Source organism: Tupaia chinensis, unplaced genomic scaffold (assembly GCF_000334495.1).
Source record: "Tupaia chinensis unplaced genomic scaffold, TupChi_1.0 Scaffold000539_1, whole genome shotgun sequence".
Taxonomy (NCBI): Eukaryota; Metazoa; Chordata; class Mammalia; order Scandentia; family Tupaiidae; genus Tupaia; species Tupaia belangeri.
In genome coordinates, this window is record NW_006160052.1 from 4270095 (window position 1) to 4289085 (window position 18991).

Genomic DNA, 18991 nt, shown 5'->3' on the forward strand with positions numbered 1-18991 from the left:
TATAGTCATGTCCTCCTCTACTTCAACCAACACTGAGCATAAATTGTAACAATTTAATTTCACATTTCCTTATTAACTTTCTAATTCATTTTTTTCCTTTCAGTTTTTGACATAGAGCGTGTGTACTTGCTGGAAAGACACAGAGCGAGACAGAGAGAGAAAGTGAAAAATTATCCCCTGGGGGAAGGGCCACTCCACGTTCCCTTTTCCTCCAGTCTCATCTCAGGATTCTGGGCATATATGCACAAATACTGGGTGTGATTTTCAAGCCACACCAGGTCTGGGATTCAAACCTCGGTCATGCATGTAGGAGCCCAGCACCTTAACTACTATCCCCAACTTTATCTCTTTTTTTTCCCAAGTTTTTGCCATAGGGCACGTATGCAGGCTAAAGAGAGGGAGACAGAGAGAGGAAAAGTGAGAAATTATCACCCAGAGGGAAACAGCCATGCTGCAATCCCTTCTCCTACATTATCCTCTCAGGATTTTGGACATGTATGCCCATGCACCTGGCATGACTTTCAAGTCACCAGGTCCAGGACTCAAACCATGGTCAGCCATATATGAGTCCAGCGCCTTAACCACCATGCCACCTGCTATTCCTCTCCACTTTGTAATTTTTAATAGTATTTTTATATTGGTGAAATTTTCTATCATTATTTAACACTTTGTTTATAGGAGCTGCCCTGAAAATCAAAAACATATGTTCAATTCTTATTTACTTATTTATTTTAGGTTTTTGCCATAGGGCACATGTGCTTGCCAGAGACAGACAGAGAGAGGGGAAATGAGTAATCACCCCCACCCAGGGGGTTGGGGGAGGTGATGGCCATGTAGCAATCCCCTCTCCTCCATTCTCCTCTTGGGATTTAGGGCACACACACATACCTGGCAAGATTTTCAAGTCACCAGGTCCAGGTCTTGAACCACGACTGGCCACATGGAAGTCTAGCACCTTAAACACCACACCACCTGGCCCCTATTCAACTCTTTTTAAATGAATAAATTATTAATTAATAAAAGACTACACAAAAATATCAGAATCCTTTTATTGGAATTTTTATGCAAAGTCATGAGCTTCCAAATGAATAACAACATGTACTACCCAGGGACTTGTTCGTTTAGAGTATGTGGTTTTCTGGAATGATAAAGGAGAACAAAGCGAACACTAGGTATTTCCTGAATTTATCACGCTAAGAAGACATCCCACTAGTCTTCTGCAAATATTAATAGTCCAGTGAGAAGCAAGATAGACTGTAAGAAGACCTTTTCAGCAGCATAAATTTGTTTTGCTTTGGCAAACAGGATATTAAAATATAGATCTAACTCCTATAAAATAAAACAGATTGTATTCCTCTGCATATGAAGAAATTCAAAATAGCTGGAGCAGACAATGCCACTGTATGCCCCACTTCAAAAGATAGCTCAGAGCTATTGGAGAGTCAAAAAGAAGATACTGTCATTTTGAGCTACAGAAGAGGAAACAGTTGAGAACAAAGAAATATTGAGACAGAAAACTAGGGCAACTGGAAAACCAATCTGTGCTGGAGTATTTGAGGGTCTGTTGAAAGCTTATTGTGCTCTGAGAAATGAACAGAAAAGTACTATCCAGGTATTTTATAACTTCAAATTAACAGTTAGAAATTAAAAAGTGAGGCATACCGAAAAATGACAGTTTAGGGGGGAAAATCACTATGTAAATATGCCCTTCAAATTAAAAATTTTGTTTCTTCTGATTTCTTTCTACATAACATTTCATGGCTAATTTATATTATCACCAAGTTAACAACTGAAATTCTATTAAAAACACAAGTATATGACAGAGAAGTTCTGAAAAAGTATATCATGACTTTTCTGACAACACAATATATTGAGACTGGACCCATGGCCTAGTGGGTGATAGAGCCAGACCCCACATGGCTAACTGCACAGTTAAAAATCCTGGCCCCAACAGCTTGAAAAGCACATCAAGCACATGTGAGTGTACATCCAAAATTCCAACAGGATGGAGAAACGGAAGGGGGAGGGATCGTGACAAAACCACACCCCACTCATATTAGTAAGTATCACTCAGCCAACAAAGTAAAGATAAGAGACTTAAATGAAATAAAGATCTCTGCATTTATTCTGTAGCCTTGGTCTTCTTAATATGAAGTGTTTTCCTAAGTCAGATGCTCTTGTGATGCCTTTACCACAGGAACTAGAAAATCTCAAGAGAATATAAAGGATTAAGTGTATATTCCATTTTCAATAACATAAAATTACATTTTTTTTCATATTTTATAATTTGTATCCTTTCCTCAAAACACATGTAAAAGACCAGATGGTAGTACAGCAGTAAAACACAATGCTCTGTGAGGTAATCTCATGTGGAAAGGTTTGTGGCTCGAGACGCAGGTAAAAGGACTTCCCTATCCTCCAGGTGGAATACACTAGGTCTTACCACACTCTATCCCTACCCTCCATGTGTTGGCATGGAGTCTCTGGATCGTATAAGCTCATCCAGGGCTGAAACACTGATGTACTGACCTCCATATTGCCTTTTTCTTTCCTTTTTAAAAATTTTTGTTAAGTTTATTTATTCCATACATGAGAAACAGAATAAGACAGAGATAACAGTAATTCTGACAGGATCTTGGCCCTACGATTCACTCCCAGCTTTGGCCAGCCCAGATCATGGGCACACCCATGCCTGGTGTACTCACAAGGTCTCTGGGTGTGAACCAACAATGCTTCCATTGTGGTCTGCCTTGTAGAGTACCAGATTTATTGCTGCATCACCGTCTGGCCCCCTCCAGGCTGATCCTATATATTTCCTGAACCAGCCCTAGAAGCAGTCATTTTCCCAAGAAGCCTTGGTGTTTCTTTTACTGGAGAATGATATTAGCAATTCAGATCAGGGCATTAAGCATGCTCATTTCCACTGAAATATCTTTTGATTCGGGGCTTTCACAGTGGGCAGATTTAAGAAATAATCCATGTATAAACACATATACACATAATTAATTTATCCATATTGGGGTAAACACAAGTTCATACTTACAGTTCTCACTAATCTGGTACCACATAATCCCTTCTAGTTTAATATGTTATTACCTATTCATTCATTCATTCAACAAATTTAGTTGAGTGTTTATTATATCCTTGGCTCTGTGCTCAGCACTGAGGTTAGCACTGAGGATTAAGATCATGTGGTTTAGGATTAAGTTTTCACCCTAATTTTTTTACTTTAGTTCTTTGATACTACCAAGGAATGACACCACTCAAAATAGTTTATTTTCAACTCTCTCTAATTTTCCCACCATACTCCATTTCCCCACTTCTAAGACCATCCACTTCCCTCTCTATAATCCCTGCATTTTTCTTCATCAACGCTTTGTCCTCTGGGATTTTTCATTTTAAAAGTCCAGCAGAAATGTGACTACTTTTTTATTTTCTTTTTTTTCTTTCTTTCTTTTTTACATATAATCACTACATATTTACAGCATACAAAATGAATTTTCTAGCATAAATATATTGCATATTAGTCCAAGTATATTATCATGCACATTATCAACAAATAATTTTTCATTTTTGTGTCTGTTGGATAAGTTCTACTTTATTTTGCCTTGATTCCCTCCCTCTCCCTATTGCCTACCCTCCTCCCACACTCTCTAGTATCCAGTTTCTATCCATGCTTTTATGACTTCCAATCTTTCAGTTTCTGCCATAGAGTGTAGACATTCAATATATATTAAGTGGGGGACACAGACCAGCAGTTGGTGTAATGGCTACATCGCTGGACTCCCGTGTAGTCGACTGCGGTTTGAGCCTGGACCTGGTGGCTTAAACTCACGCTGGGCACATGTGCATGCATGTCCAAGATCCTGAGAGGAGAATAGAGAAGAAGTGATTGTGGCATGGCCATCCCCCCTGGGGGAGTGATTTCTCGCTTTCTGACTCTCTGTTTCTCTCTGTCTTTCTGGTGAGTGCATGTGCCCTATAGCAAAAATCTCTCAAAAAAAAAAAAAAAGTGGGGGACAACAATGTCTCTCTTTCATAGTCTGGGTTGCTTTGCTTAACAGTAAATTTTCCATATTCGTCCACTTTCTATCAACAGTCAGGGTCTCTTTTTTATGGCTGAGTAGTATTCCACAGTGTATATGTACCATTCATCTGTTCATGGACATTTGGGTTGGTTCCATGTTTTAGCAATTATGATTAATGCTGCAGAAAACATGGATGTGCAAGTGTTTTTCCAACTGAGTATATTCCTATCTTTTGGGGAGATAGCCAGGAGTGGAACTGCTTAATCACATGGTAGTTCAATCTGTAGATCTTTGAGGAAACTCCATATTGTTCTCCACAGTGGTTATACTAATTTACACTCCTACCAACAGGGTTCCCTGTTCGCCGTAGCCTCTCTAGCACATATCATTTTTTACCTGTTTATCTTAGTCATTCTGACTGGGGTTGGGTGGCATTTCATTGTGGTTTTAATTTTAATCTCCCTTATGATAAGGGACATTAAGAATTTTTTCATATGCTTTTTGGCTATTTGTATGTCTTTCTTGGACAGTCAGCTATTTAGTTCATTTGCCATCTTTTAATGGGATTGATTATTTTCTGCAGGTAATCTGCTTGAGTTCCCTGCATTTTCTGATTATCAGTCCCTTAAATGAGACATAGTTTGTAAATAAACTTTCTCACCCTGAGGATTGTCTCTTCTATCATTTCTTTTGCTCTGAAAAAGCTTTCTAACCTGATGTAATTCCACTTGTCTGTTTTCGGGATTACTGCCTATGCTTCAGGGGTCTTATTTAAGAAGTCTTTGCCTACTCTGATGTCTCCAAGAGTTTTCCACTATGATCTCCAATAGTAGTTTTATAGTTTGAGGTTTTATGTTTTGATCTTTAATCCACTTTGAATTTATTTTTGTTCATTGTAAGAGAAAGGGGTCCAGGGACCAACAGTTAGGGTAATGGCTATGTCGTTGGACTCCTATGTAGTCGACCGCGGTTCAAGTCCCAGACCTGGTGGTTTAAACTCACGCCGGGCGCATGTGCATGCATGCCCAAGACCCCTAGAGGAAAATGGAAGAGAAGGGACTGCGGCATGGCCATCCCCGCTGGGGAGTGATTTCTCGCTTTCTGTCTCTCTGTCTTTCTCTTTCTGTCTGGCAAGAAAAAAAAAAGAGAGAGAAAGGGGTCCAGTTTCATCTTTCTGGAGGTTATATCCAATTTTTTCAGCATTATTTGCTGAAGAGATTTTTCTTTTCCTGCTGAATTATCTTATGCCCTCTGTCAAAAATCAGTTGGCTGTATGCTTTGGGGGTTATTTATGGATTATCTATTCTTTTCCACTGGTCTACATGCCTGTTTTTGTGCCAGTACCATGCTATTTCGATTATCACAGCTTTGTAATATATTATTACAATGTCTCCTATTTTATTCTTTTGCACAGTATTGCTTTGGTGATACAGGGCCTTTTATAATTCCAGACAAATTGTATGATTTTTTTTCTATTTCTTTGGAGAACTTTGGGACCAACAGTTGGCCTAATGGCTATATGTCACTGGACTCCCATGTAGTCAACTGCAGTTCAAGTCCTGGACACAGTGGCTTAAACTCACGCTGGGCACAAGTGCGTGTGTGCCCAAGATCCTGAGAAGAGAATGAAGGAGGGATTGCAGTGTGGCCATCCCCCCTGGGGAATGATTTCTGTCTTCCTGTCTCTCTTTCTCTCTGTCTTTCTGGTGAGCACATGTGTCCTATAGCAAAAACCTCTCCAAAAAGAAAAAAAAAAAAAAAAACAGAGAGTATCTCTGGTAATTTGATCAAGATTGTATTAAATTTGTAAATTAATTTGGGGAGAATTGATATTTTGAGTCTTCAAATCTGAAAACATGGGATGTCTTTACACTTTTTTGCATCATTTTCAATTTTTTTTTTCTTTCTTTAGTTTTTCATAGTTTTCTTGTAGAGGTCTTTCACGTCTTTGGTTAAGTTTATTCCTAGGTATATATTTTTTTCTTTTGTGACTATTATAAATGGGATTGCTTTTTAAAATTCTACTTCAGTCTGTTCATTGCTGGTGTATAGAAATGTTTTGTATGATGATTCTATAACCTGCCACTTTTACTGTATTCATTTAGCATACCCAGGTTTTTATTTTATGGATTTTTAAAAATTTCCTATGTATATAATCATATCATCTGCAAATAGAGATAATTTCAGTTTTTCTTCCCTACCTGAATGCCTTTTTATTCTGTTCTCTGACTGCATTGGCTAGGCTTTCAGTACTATAATAAAAAGGAGTGGAGAAAGTGGGAAGCCTTGTCTTATTCTAGTTTTCAGTGGATGTTAGCTATGGGTTCATTTGGTATGATGTTAGCTATGAGTTTTTCATACATGGTTTTTATTGTGTTGAAAGATGTCCCTTCTATGCCAATTTTGCTGAATGTCTTAATCATGGAGGGATATTGTATTTTATCAAATGCCTTTCCTGCATTGATTGATATTATAGTATGCCTTTTATCTTTCCTTTTAATATTATATTTTGCATATGCTGAACCACCCTTACATCCCTAGAATAAAACCTACCTTGTAGTGGTGTATAATCTTTCTAATGTGTCACTGGATACAATTTTTAAATATCTTGTTGAGAATTTCTGCATCTGTATTTATCAGGAATATTGGTTTTCTTTTGCTATATCCTTGTCTGATCTTTGGCCTTCATATTTCAAGTGCCTGCCTCTGCTTTTGACAGAGTAGCTCTTCAATAAAAATGTTGTAGTGCATATATGAATAAAGTATTTAATTATATATATATTTTCAAGAGGAGAATACCTTATTTCATTTCAAGAAAACAAACCTGAAAACATGCGATGTAGCAGGAAGAACAATGAACTCACAAAGTCTGGATTTCAGTCCAAACTAGGTGACTATGTGGCCTTGAACAAGTAGCCTCAGTTTATTTTCCCGTAAGGTGGCAGGGTTGGCCTTGATTTCTAATAAGTCTTCTAGCTATAAACATTAGGTTATTTGGAAAAATATTTTTATTTGGTTAGCTTTTATGAAATTCCTGGAATTCTTGCCTAGAGTGCTAAATGCAGAAATGATGACTTCAGCTAGGCAAAAAAAAGAAAGCAAAAAAGAGTCATTACCAACTAGCACAGAGTACAATGGATTATTTCACAGCTGAAGCTGAGACAACTTCAAGAATGGAATACTAATGTTAAACAGGAAGCTATTGTGCTATATGGAGTTGTCTTTTTACTGCTGCTTCTTCATCAGAGACACATTTTTCTCAAGAACAAAAGCGACAGCATTGAAAACTCACCTAAAACTCCAAAATGGGTTGTGGCTGCATAACCAATGTGGGCCCTGTTCTCTTCTAGTCTCTTCTTCTACAAAGAGCTTAAAAATGATATAGAGAAAAATTTCCCATACATTGGGTTGGGTATTATCAACTTATGAAAAATAACTTGCAGCCTTATCACAGGTAGAACAACTGCGTTAGAAGAAATAAAAGTAATAAATAACACTGCTGTCTAGGAGAATGTTTGGTTATGTAATGTCCCATGAAAATGTTTGGTTATATGAATCCACTTCTAAGAAGGATAAAGAAATACAGGCCTAGAATCAATTATATGAGGGGATAAGAGGATAAATAAAAATTCCTTAAGGAAGGCAGATCAACTCATTTTCCACTAATCAGATACTAGCAAATAAGTTTGCATCATATTCAAACATCTCCTAAAGATTATAAAGAGAGTCATATTATTCAAAGACACAAGGATGTTAGTTTGGAGCCTTTTCCTCCTAAGAGAGCATAATCTGGAAGCTACTGTAAAAAGAAGTCACGCTCGTTAGCATTAGCTTACTGCACTAGTTCCTGCTCAATACATACTCTTCTTTTGGCCAGGCCCATTTGAAAGGAGACTGTAGTCTCAGGACATGGTCAGTTCTTCAGCTTTATGCCCTCTCTGAGGAGAATGGAGTGGTAGCCACAGCACAAACGTGGAAACTGCTCCTTAGGGTGTGTGTAAAAGCTCAACCTTTGACAGGTTTACCATGACCTCCTTGCCTTAAGTGAACAGAGTAATAAGTATTCTCTTCCCTTCCAACATAAAGTATCACTCTAACATACTGGAAAGGGAAAAATTAAATGAGAAGTAAGAGCCATCTATGCAAGGATACATTTTTACAAAATGAATTGAAAAACATGGTTAATTCTGGGAAAAATATGTTCAAGACAAATGGAAATTGACAGCTGAAATAAGACTTCTGGGACCAGCAAATGGTGTAATGTTACTTAGCTGGACTACCATGTAATCAACCATGGTTCAAGTCCCAGACCCGGTGGCTTAAAACTCTTCCTTGGCATGTGTGCATGCACGCCTAACATCCAGAGAGGAGAGTAGAGGAGAAGCGATTGCAGAGTGACCATCCGCCCCTGGGGGTTGATTTCCAATGCTCCATCTCTCTGGTGAGTGCTCATGCTCTATAGCAAAAATCTCTCAAACAAAACAAAACAAAACAAAAAGTAAGACTTCCATTGGATTAAAAAAATGCCTAAATCCTTATGACAGAAGTAAAATATTATTTCTATTCCATCTCTCCTTTATTAATAGATTGGTAATCCAAAAAGTCTATTGAGGGGGGACCAGCAAATGGCGTAATGGTTATATTGCTGGACTTCCACATAGCCTACCACAGACCAAGTTCCAGACCTGGTGGCTTAAATCTCATGCCAGATGCATGTGCGTGCATGTCCAAGATCCCAAGAGGAGAATGGAGAAGAGATTATGGTACGGCTGTCCCTTTCTGGGGGGTGATTTCTTGCTTTCTGTCTCTCTGGCAAGTGCACACACCCTAGAGAAAAAAAAATCTCTCTAAAAAAAAAAAAGTTTATTGGAATTACAAAAAAAATTCATAAAAGCATCAAACTGTCATTATTTCACGTCAAACTGTCATGTTTTTGTTGTTATATCTACAAACTCATCACCAAACTCTATGTCATCTACATATTTTTCCTATGTTATCTTCTAGAAATCTTGCAGTTTAACAATTTATACTTAGGTCTGTAATACATTTTGAGTTCATTTTTATGAAAGGTATAGAGTATATTTCCAGGCCTTTTTTGTATATAGATGTCTACTTGTTCCAGCACCTCATGTTGAAAAGACTGTCCTTTCTCCACTGAATTGCCCTTAAGATCTCTATCCTGTCCTACTGGTCTATTTATCTATTCTGGCACCAATATCACATTATCTCGATTACTATTCACTTCATGGTAATTCTTAAAGTTTGGGTTGCCAGTCTTCTGACTTTTTTTTCTCTTCTTGGGTATTATGTTGGTTATTTTGGGTCTTGTGCCATTCCATATAAACTTTTTTGTTTTCTCTTTACCAGAGGGTGTGTAAGCTCACTGAAGGGAGACAGAGAGAGGCAAAAGTGAGAAAACACCTTCTTCATAGGAAATGGCCACGCCACAATCTCTTCTCTTCCATTTCTCCCTCCTTTTGGGATTTTAGGCATGCACACACACATATCTGGCATGTTTTCCAAGCTGCCAAGCCGAGGACTTGAACCACACAGTGGGCTATGTGGGATGCAGGTGCCTTAATCAGCACACCACCAGTTGGCCCTTCATATACATTTCTGTATATAATTTTTATTATTATTTTTGTATTCTTTCCTTTGAGACTGCCTCTTGATTAAAAATTAAGAAAAAGAATATAAAAACTACAAACCCCATACAAGCAGGACCTACCTATGCATGACAGTTTAAGTCATAAGTATAGATTTTTTTAAAATAATTATTTTATTTATCTTTATTTTTTTATTTACTTATTTTTCATTTGACCAGAGAGGGACAGAGTGAGAACAAGAGAGGGAGAGAGGGAAAGTGAGAGAGCAAGCTACTAGGTCTAGGACTTGAACCACCGTTGGCCATGTGGAAGTTCGGTGCCCCTAACCACCACGCCCCCTGTAGGCCCCCAAAAGTATAGATTAAAACTGTAAGGAGAAAGCAGAAAGCTGAGACTCTGGTGTATATCCTCCTATAATCACAAGGGGAAGAGACCATGAAGAAGGAAGAAAGACAGCTCCTTCTAAGTTGCTCAACAATTCTAATTTCAAACCATACCTGCTGGTACCTACACACAGTTCTCGCACCTTACTATTGAAAAAAAAAAAAGGATGTTATTTACTTGTAAACCATTTTTTATATTTGATGTATGTATATACACATACATACACACACATACAAGCATTTACACACATACATATTACATATGCTCTACTGTGTTAATATTTCATTTATATTGATATTATAAACAAGTAAAAATAGAAATTTTAAATTAACTGGATAAAAATTAAATATTAACCACTATTTTTAGATTTTTTTGGCTTATTTTAATAATTGTTCAAATAACATTTTTGGTTCAATTTTAAAAACAGTATTAATATTAATAATGTTTGGCATAATATAAACTTTCAGAAGACTCATTATTAGAAACAGCATATAGGGCCAGTACTTGGTGTAAACTGGCTGAATCCCACATGGTCAACTGGGTAGTTCACATCCTGGGTCCGGTGGCTTAAAAAATTGGCCAGGCATGTGTGCATACATGCCCAAAATCTCAAAAAGAGAGAAATATGGAGAAGGGATTACAGTATGACCATTCCCCAGGGGGGAATTCTTTCTCGTTTTCCCTCTCTTTGTCATTCTTAAGTAAGCCATGTCCCTCTGGTAAAATTTAAGAAAACAATAACATATATAAATTCAAATTTCAAATATTCTTTAGACATTTTCATCAGCTTCCTCTTAGATTTTTCTAACATCATGTGCCTGACAAAGAATTCTTACTGGTCACCCCCTGTACACTTGCAAGCCTCACCTACACCACTCACCTATGTGCTCATCAGCCCCCACTGGAAAACACATGTCAGCACCAGCAGCTGCAGCTACTACCTCATGCTCTGCCTCCTCCATTCACCCCTCATCTCCCCCAGCCCAGCCTTCCTCAACCCCACCCCGCTACATCAGGATCAGAAACATTGGATTAATTAAATCAAGGGAACATCGATGCTGACTGAGTGGAGGGCCAACCACTGCTGCTTCTGCAGACTGCAGGTACCTGCCCTGCAACCACTGGAGAGCAAACCCCACTAAAAGGAATCAAGCAGAACCTTCAGGGAGCAGAAAGAGTTGGCAGAACTTCTAGTTTTCATAGTTCTACTTTGCAAAACTAGAATGGAGCCAACCACCTGAAGCCAACCACATGATGCTCTGGAGGACCTCTTCCTCTCCAATCCCCCCTCCAGAGGAGAAAAATAAGAGAAACTCCCCTCCAAAACTCCAAACTCCAAACTACCACTGGGGGAGCCATCAATCCCACATACAGAAGAACATGGAAACTGGCATAGAGCTAACACACATTAAAGGGAAGCGCAAGAGCAAGCAGCTTCAGGGAAAAAAAAAAAAAAAAAGGTAGACCTCCCACCTCATCCCAACTCCAAGCTAGCAAGAGAGCTACACCACACTGCAAGTAGTGAGTAGGTGGAACTCTGTCTACAATCAAGTTTCCACAGCTTGAAGGGAGCAGAGAACTCAAAAGAGAACACCCCAACTCTAACAGAGACTGAGAAATTTGAGCACTACCCCATGTCTGGCAGGGAGAACAGGCCTGCACTTTCCTCCAACCAGTCTCGAGTCCAGGGAAATGGTTATTCTATCCAACTAACACTACCTACAACACAGCTCCTCTAAACCTCCACAGACAGTATAATGTACAGCTTAAACAAACTCTGGTCTGATCTGGAAGATGCAGCTGGTCACTGGCACCTCCAAAACTACTTGCCAGAGACATACCTGGGACTTAGGGCAGTTTTTCCCTGCCTGGCACTCCAGAACCTACTCAAAAAATTAAGAATAAGTGAGTACTTCACCAGATGCCTAAAAAGCAATACAGAGACACAAGAAATATGAGAAAACAGGGAAACAGCTCTGTGCCAAAGGAACACAGTAACTCTTCACCAATACTTGACCCAAATTCAGAAATGTCGAAAGAGAACTAAGACTATTTACCATAATAAAACTGAGTAAGGGGCCTGCAGTTAGTGTAATGGCTATGTCACTGGACTCCCATGTAGTCGACTGCGGTTCAAGTCCTGGACCCAGTAGCTTAAACTCACGCAGGGCATGTGTACATGCATGCCCAAGATCCCGAGAGGAGAATGGAGGAGAAGGGATTGTGGTGTGGCCATCCCCCCTGGGAGTTGATTTCTTGCCTTCTGTCTCTCTGTCGCTCTCTGTCTTTCTGGCAAGCGCATGCCCTAAAGCAAAAACCTGTCAAAAAGGAAAAAAAAAAAAAAAAGAAAACTGAGTAAGCTGCATAAGAGAAGAGATCATTGATTGCAGGATATGAGAAAATCATTTAATGTCAAGAATGAAGCATTCTTCATTCTTGAAGAAACCCTAAAAAAGAATTAAATAGAACTTAAGATGAAGAATACGTAAGACATGGTTTGTTGCCTGTTGGTGATGTTGTGTATAACAGTCTCAACTCATCTACTGTGTGGAGTATATCATGTTGGGTAAAATCTCTTTACAAACTAAATGATGTATAATGATTGAATGTATAAATAATAATAAATAATACCAAAAAATAAACCAATTAAAAATAACTTCCCTCTAAAGTATTAACAGCAGATTAGATCATGCAGAAGAAATCATCTCTGACCTTGAAGACAAAACCTCTGATTTAGTCCAAGCTGCCAAAAAGAAAGAAAAAATAATCCCCCCAAAATGAGGATGACATATATGCATTAGACACCATGAAAAGGCTGAATATCCACAAAATGGGTATTCCAGAAGGTGAAGAGATGTGTAAAGGCACAGAAAAGCTCTTTCACAAAACACTACATGAAAAATTTCCAAATCTAGAGAAACATGAAGACATTCAGATTAAGGAAATACAAAGAACTCCAAACAGAAGTATCATAAGAAGACTTCTACAAGGCACATCATAGTCAAATTAGTAAAAATCAAAGACAAAGACAATGTTTTCTAGATGCTAAGAGAGAAACATCAAAAGTCACTTACAAAAGTTAACCCATCAGACTAATCTCAAACCTTTCAACTGAAACGGTACAGGCAAGAAAAGAATTGGAAAACTTATTAAAAATCCTGAAAGAAAATAAAATTTCCACCAAGAATAATATACTCAGAAAGATTACCTTTCAAATGGGAAGGAGAAATAAAATCATTCCAAGATAAACAAAACCTGAAAGAATTTACCAACAATAGACCAGAGCCAGCACTTCAAAAAGGGCTCCAGGGAATATTATATCAGGAAAACAAAAGGGAGATCAATAGAAATAAAGGAACACAAAATAATTAAGAAAATGACTTTAAAAATGGCAGGATAAGTCTACAAATACCAATAATATTAATGAATGTTAATGGATTGTGTTCTCAAATTGAAAGACACAGATTGGCAGAATGGATTTAAAAACAAGAACAGAAGCAGAAACGAAAACCTTCTATATTATACTTACAAGAAACACACCTCACTGGGACCAGCAGTTAACGTAATGGCTATGTCGCTGGACTCCCACGTAGTCGAGCGCAGTTCGTGTCCCAGACTCAGTGGCTTAAACTCACTCTGAGTACGTGTGCATGCATGCCCAAGATCCCGGGAGGAGAATGGAGGAGAAGTGATTGCGGCGTGGCCATCCCCTCTGGGGGGTGATTTCTCGCTTTCTATCTCTCTGTCTCTCTCTGTTTGTTTGGCGAGCGCACGCGCTCTATGGCAAGGCGAGCGCCCGCGCTTTATGGCAAAAACCTCTCCAAAAAAAAAAAAAAAAAAGAAAGAGAAACACACCTCACTGATGAGAAAATACATAAGGAAAGTGAAGGACTAAAAAAAGTAATTTCCTGCAAATAGAAACCAAAATAAAGGTGGAATCATGATACCAATGTCAGACAAAATGGACTTCAAGACCAAAATGTAAAATGAGACAAAGAAAGAAGCTATATAGTATTAAAAGGATTAATTAATCAAGAAGATATAACCATTATAAAATATAACACAACATTGACACACCCAAATATGTTAAAGACTGAAATACGCCAATGGTTGGAGATTTCAACACCACATTGTCACTTCTGGACAGATTATCTTCTAGACAAAAAATGAAGAGACACAGGAACTAAATGAAACCATAAACCAAACAGGGCTGACAAACATTTAAGCATGTTTCACCAAACAAGCACAAAAATTACACGTTTTTCTCATCTCCACAACCAGATGATAGGGCATAAAGCAAGCCTTTACAAATCTGAAAGCACAGAAACTATCTCCAGCATCTTTTGTGGCCACAATGAGATAAGGCTTGAAGTCGACTGAAAAGAACCATTAAAAAACAAACATAAAACACATACATAAAAACATGCTAAGATATGGAATCAACGTAAGTGCCCAAGGACTGATTACTGGGTTGAAAAAATCATGGCATATGTACTCTATGTATATGTACTCCGCCATAAGAAATAATGAGACCCTGCTATTAAATACAAAGTGAATGAATAAAGAACATTTCATGCTAAACAATGTAAGCTAGACTGTGAAAGTCAAACATTGTATATCCCTGCTAAATATATACCAAATGTCTTCACTCTACAGCAGAAATTAGAAGGCTTGATGACCTAAGAGTAGGGAGGGCAAGTGTAGATACCAGATACTGCACAGGAGCAAGTGGATAGTAGTCAGTAGAGGGAAGGGCTCAGGGGGAAAAAAAATTAACAGACATACTAATGTAAAATTCATTGTTGAAAATAATAAATATGGCAATATCTTTCAATGGATTGACAAGCATTGCAAGCATGCTTTGAGGAACCATATTACAGACTTTAAAGACATACAATGATTAAGTGGAAAAAAGGTAACATTAAATGATTTGTTAAAATAATTATTTTCTTTATCTTTATTTATTTAGTTTAATAAGAGCAGAGAGGGGCAGAGTGTGTGTGACAAAGAGAGAGGGGGAGAAAGTGAGAAAGTAAGTCACCAGGTCCGGGACTCGAACCACAGTCGGCCAGGTGAAAGTTCAGTGTCTTTAACCACCATGCCACCTCCTGGCCCTAAAATATTTTTTTTAATTTCATTTTCTTTTATACATTCAATCACATTATTATTTGGCTTACAAAATGGATATTCAACAGGTGAACATTTCTCCCTAGTACAGTTGATAAAACTACAAAATATCTTCGACACCACATTTCTTTGTACCATTAATGCTAAAATAATTTTTTTTAAAATAATTCATACTGAAATACAAACCATCAGCTTCTCTATTGTCTTGTTCCTTTTTTTGTGCTGGCATTACTGGCACTATATTTAATCTAATTTCTTTTCAAAAATCCCTTTATATGTAACTGGCTGAGCACACATGAGCTATAGTATGCTGAAAAACAATAGAAATAAACTAACAGAAAAATGCCCACTCTATTCTCAGAGTAAAATAGAAAATGTACAAAACTAACAATCTTCTGACAACTTGACTGCATAATTATTAGAAAATCTTCCTCTCCCTGTAAATTATCTTGCATATCTTCTGGAGTATCTCTACATCCACTCCTGCCCCAACCCAGACCTTGAAGAGCAGTGACCTAAATACTCTAAACTCTGATCTTGGATTCAACTAGAGCTACAAAGATCTGTCTGCATTTAATCCACTATTCAAAAAATGCTTTTATTAAATTCTGTTTTGATGTGATGCCATCACCCTAAATAAAGGAACCTAGATTTGCCAAATCATTTGGCATGATTTTTCAACCCAGTAATCAGTCCTTAGGTAACTAAGCTACTATAGGGTACAAGAAACTGCTTTTCATACTGAGAAAACAAGAGAGCTAAAGTTATTATGCTATCAAAGGACTCCTTTCTTCGTGTTTTAGGAAGCTAGGGTAAAAACAAGAAGTAAACATCTCTTCAGGTCACCTAGCACAAAGACTCCTACAAATGAAGAGAATTAATGAAACAAAGTTTCCATCAACTTGGGATAAAAATCAATCAACCTTCTCATGTCTAATTTTAGGAAAAGGAGAATGTGAGCACGTTAAGAAAAAAAATCCTTCACTGATTCTCTATATTAATTGTAATATAATGCTTTTAATATATAACATGTACAGCTTTTTAATTCTATCATTTTCTCATATATTATGTTTTTTCATCATTTTTATGAAATGTAACTTTATGAAGACTGAATATAATAATAAAGTAAGTTTATAAAAATTCTTTACTTATGTAATAGTTTGTAAGTGGACTTGCAAGTTCAAGTGTATCTTTGTACTTAACACTGTAAATCTTTGTAGAAAGGGGGAACTTCTAATCACAGACTTTTTAACCTCATGACTGCACATTTGTGCATGGCCACTGATTTTTACACAGATCTTTCATTGTGTGATAATAGCATTAGGCTTATCCCAAATAAGTAAATTATCTTCTATTTTTTGTTCTGTTCAGCTTCATTTTGGGATGAACAGGAAAAATTCTAACATCGACTAATGTTCATCTAGTTAGTATCGCCCTTCAAAGAACTCAAAATGTTTGGCAAAAGATTATTAACAATGCTTCCCATGACACGTTATCAGACCTTTATTTTCCAGGGCACTAAGTTAAGCTTTGTCACTAATTTTTACACATATCCTAGATAAACAAGAAATCTAAGGTTCAGAGTAATGTGAGGTTTATCATGAAATTACCCTGCATTAAGAGCAGAACTCAAAATGTTTCCAATTGACTTCATCTTTTTGAAGTTTTAAAAGCAAAGATTTCAGTACTAGAAAAGAAACTAAGCTACTATAAGATAATATTCATATTTGGAAGCACAGCAAGATCCATCATAATAATAAAATCTAGCATTTATTGAATATTTACTGTATGCCGGGCAGTGTGCTAAACACGTTATATACAAAACCTCAAACAGTTCTCTGGGTTGGTACTGTCACTATCATCATTTTGCTCCTCAGAGAATTTAACACTTGTACAAGACACCAGAGCTAGTAAATGGCTAATGGAGATTCAAACTCTGACAGTCTAATTCTAAAATTCACATAATGAACCAATACACTATGTAGAGTTACAGTTGTCCGACCACTTGCACATTTCTGCACGAAGGCACCACTATTACTCCTTTGTCTAAAAGAGATGAAGCAGATTTCTTACCATTTATGAAGTACTTTCACACTTAGTATCTTATTATTGAAATACAAAATAGAACATTATTCCTCTAGTTTGATATCCTCTAAGACAATGATTCCCCAAAATAATCCAAGACGAAACAATGCAATCATTGCTACTCACTTATTAATGAGAAAGATGTTAAGGCTTATAACATGCTAACAATTACAAAGCAAGGAAGTCTCAGCTAAGTGAGGTTTTCCCTAACTGCCATATCTAAAGTAGTCCCTGCTCCAAACATGCATATCACTGTCATAGTGGTATCCAGCAGTTTGATTGCTAAAACATAATGCAGATTAAAAAGTGCACTGAGAGGTGGAGGATCAGAGCCAGATTCACTAATTTGGAGGTGAGGGGAGGTGTTGCTGGACTGCTGCCAGTGTCAACACCTGATGGGAAGTGGCAGAAAGAATGGGAAAACAGGGGCTGTAGGACAGAAAGATAAATATATAGTTTATCAACAAAAATGCAAGGTCATGTGGTTTTAATCTGCATCTCCCTTATGATGAGGGATATTGGGCATTTTTTCTATTCTTTTTGGCTGATCCTATGTCTTCCTTAGAGAGTTTTTTTTGTTCAGCTCATTTTCCCATCTTTTAATTAGGTTAATCATTTTTTTTTTCAGGTAAGCCGCTTGAGTTCCCTGTGTATTCTGGTTGCCGCTTGAGTTCCCTGTGTATTCTGGTTATCAGGCTCTTATATGAAGCATAGTTTACAAAAATATTCTCCCATTCTGAGGGTTGTCGATTCACACTAATGGCTGTCTTTTGCTGTGCAGAAACCTCTTAATCTGATATATTCCCACTTTTCTATTTTGGGGATTATTGCCTATGTTTTGGGGGTCTATTTAAAAAGTCTGCCTGCTCCAATGTCTTCCAGAGTTTACCCAGTGTTTTCCACCAGTAGTTTTATTGTTTGAGGTCTTAGGTTTACATCTCTAATCCATTTTGAGTTGATTTTTGTTAATGGTGAAAAATGGGGGTCCAGTTTCATCTTTCTAGACCCCCAGAAAAATGGTGGATACCCAGTTTCTCCAACGCCATTTGCTAAATAGGTTTTCTTTTTCCTATTGGATTGATTGGTATCCTTTGTCAAAAGGCTGTATGTTTCAGGGTTTAGTCCTCCATTCTGTTCCATTGGTCTACCTGTTTTTTGTGCCAATACCATGCTGTTTTTGATTATCACAGCTTTATAGTATATTTTGGGGTCAGGGAGTGAGCTGCCGCCCACTCCACTCTTCTTGGGCAAGATTGCTCTGGCAAAACAGGATATTTTATGATTCCAGACAAATTCTATGATTGTCATTTCTAAATCTGTGAAATTGTCTCTGATAATTTGATTGGAATTGCATTAAATATGTTGATTAACTTGGGTAGAATTGGCATTTTGATTATATTAATTCTTCCACTCCAGGAATATGGAGTGTCCTTCCAATTTTTTGTGTCCTTTTAAATGTCTTTTTAAAAGATTTTCATAGTTTTCCTTGTAAAGGTCTTTGACTTCCTTGGTTAGGTTTATCCCTAGGTATCTTATACATTTTATGGATATGGTAAAAGGGATTGTTTTCTTCAGTTCTACCTCAGTCAGCTTCTTATTCATATATAAAAGTGCTATTGATTTTTGAATGCTGATTTTGCATCCTGCCAATTTACTTTATTCATTTATTACTTCATGAAGGTTTTTCATGGAATCCTTTGGGTCTTCTAAGTATACCATTGTGTCATCTGCAAATAAGGATATTTTCAACTCTTCTTTCCC

At 37.4% G+C, this 18991-nt stretch overlaps 1 pseudogene; it reads right to left on the reverse strand.

Annotated features, from left to right (window-relative positions):
• Positions 1 to 18991, reverse strand: part of LOC114009452 (platelet-activating factor acetylhydrolase IB subunit alpha-like) — a 57771-nt pseudogene that overhangs the window by 33997 nt on the left and 4783 nt on the right.